The sequence below is a fragment of the Capsicum annuum genome, chromosome 12 (genome assembly GCF_002878395.1).
Source record: "Capsicum annuum cultivar UCD-10X-F1 chromosome 12, UCD10Xv1.1, whole genome shotgun sequence".
NCBI classification, from domain to species: domain Eukaryota; kingdom Viridiplantae; phylum Streptophyta; class Magnoliopsida; order Solanales; family Solanaceae; genus Capsicum; species Capsicum annuum.
The window spans coordinates 573,865-575,960 of NC_061122.1; the positions used below are offsets into that span (position 1 = coordinate 573,865).

At 36.2% G+C, this 2,096-nt stretch overlaps 1 long non-coding RNA gene across 1 annotated transcript; it reads left to right on the top strand.

Moving 5' to 3' along the window:
- The first annotated feature begins 857 nt into the window (after positions 1–857).
- On the top strand, positions 858–1,551 carry LOC124889251. Its single transcript, XR_007048004.1, has 3 exons — positions 858–917; positions 1,002–1,124; positions 1,207–1,551. It is a non-coding gene; the product is annotated as an uncharacterized LOC124889251 (long non-coding RNA).
- The last annotated feature ends 545 nt before the right edge of the window (positions 1,552–2,096 follow it).

A 2,096-nucleotide genomic window follows, 5' to 3' on the forward strand; every position in this document is an offset into this window, starting at 1 on the left:
CAACCTCTTACTTTTATTAGTTTATCTATTGCTCGCCACTTTTTTTTTTTCTGAAATGTACTTAATCTCAAGAAGCGACCGACACAACCAGTTATCAACTTAAATGTGTTAGTGGGAAAATTTAACTGAAGTACACTGCTATGGTGTTTGATTGTAATAGAAAGACAAATTTTGTACACCCTTTTATTTCGCACCAATTTATGCATTCACTAAGTTGTTGGGAATGCTTAAAAGTACTTTGCTCATCGGTTGTCAACAAAAAAGAGTATCTGATCACTCTTTATTCTTGTCCTTTGTCATCGGTTCAACTGGTTAAGGATGTATTGAGAAACTTGATTGCCATTCAAACGGTAAACCAAGGTATTGTGCAATCAAATTGTTTTTGGAATGGCTTGGCTATTATCACGGTTTGAGATAATGTTGTTCATGAAAGACACCCATACTTTTGCTATCTATCTAACCCCTCCACAAGAGAAGCATTAGTACTTCCGGATCCACAATTTCGACTGGAGGAATTTTCAACTTTGGGATTGGCTTATGACTCAACTAATGGCAACTATAAGATCCGTATTATTCACCATGTCGAATGTAACGATAGTTATCAACTGCCTGGCGGTACACGTGATACATGATCTGCACCCTAGTCGCCTATGGTATTATAGCCCTTAATGTCCTTCTTTAGCTGAATACCCAATAAATTGCTGTATAATATGCAAAGTTGCTTACGTTTTTGAGTTGTTGATGGTGTATACAATTGGATCTCTGTAGAAAGAATACTAAGCCTCGTAGCTTGAGTTATTTTTATCTCAACTTTAATCTACTTAATGTTATAGTAAATTTGACTTCCTTAATATTGTAGATACCCCGAGAGTGAAAGGAGAAGGAGCGGTTTAATGGCTGGTCACATATCTGATGAGGTCTCAAATATGTTGATCTACAGTGATTTTTTATATTATTACTTTTTCAACTACAGTTACTGAAGTTGAAAGTATCTATTCCAGGGGCAGCTTCCCAGCAAATCAAAACCGAAAAAATCATATATTTTGTGGTCAGTTACCGCTTGGACCTGCGCCAAGCAACTTACACATTATCCTTCTTTTAGCACAAAAGGAATTACAATAACTGTAAGCACTTTGTAGCATTAAATCAGTTCCTAGACCTCAGATTTTTTTTTCCTGCCTCCTGTAATCTCTTAGTTTTCTGCAGGTTAATTCCTTTGCTATAATCAAGACCAAAGAAGAAAGTACTACCTAGGTTACTTAAAAGATATGATGAAGGATGCTATTTCCAGTGATGCTAACTGCTGTCAGTTTGGTTTTTTAGTCTTGGTATTGTGTTGTCTCTGTAGATTTTGTTCCCAGGTTTTGAGGAATATTTCAGACCACTTGTATTATATATTTTGTTGTATGTTGTATGAATGAATATCACTAGTGCTTCTCAGATTTTTCTCTTCTTTTTCATGTTTGTTTTTTTCTCTTTCTCTCCTTCAATTGGTATCAGAGCAAGATTGATCTTTAAGGGACCATTTTCTGAGAAAAAACACAGCAAATATCACCCAACAAGCGTAACTTGTTCAAGTCTCTTTCTGTCTTGTTCTCTTTTTGACATGACATCTATCAGCTCTTCTCTTTCACCTCCTATCTTTAATGGCGAGAATTACCAAGTTCGGGCTGTAAAGATGAAGACATACTTGAAAGGTCTTGGTTTATCGAAGTATGTTGAGGAAGACAATGCTCCAAAACCTTTGAGAGCAAACCCATCTTTTCAGCAGATCAGAAATCATGAAGAAGAGATTGCAAAAGGTCCAAAAGTCTGCCAAAGAAGCTTGGGATATGCTGAAGCAAGAATTTCAGGGGAGTGATAGGACAAGACAAATGCAAATATTGAATCTAAGAAAAGAAGTTGAGATGTTAAGGATGAAAGAGACTGAAAAAGTGAAAGATTATATTGATAGGATCATGAGAATTGTTAATCCGATTAGATTGTTGGGAGAAAAAGTAGAAGAGCAGAGGATTGTTAAGAAAGGTGATGGTGACACTCCCAGAGAAGTTCGAAGCAAAAATCTCCTCAATAGAAGATACTTGGGATATGTCTCA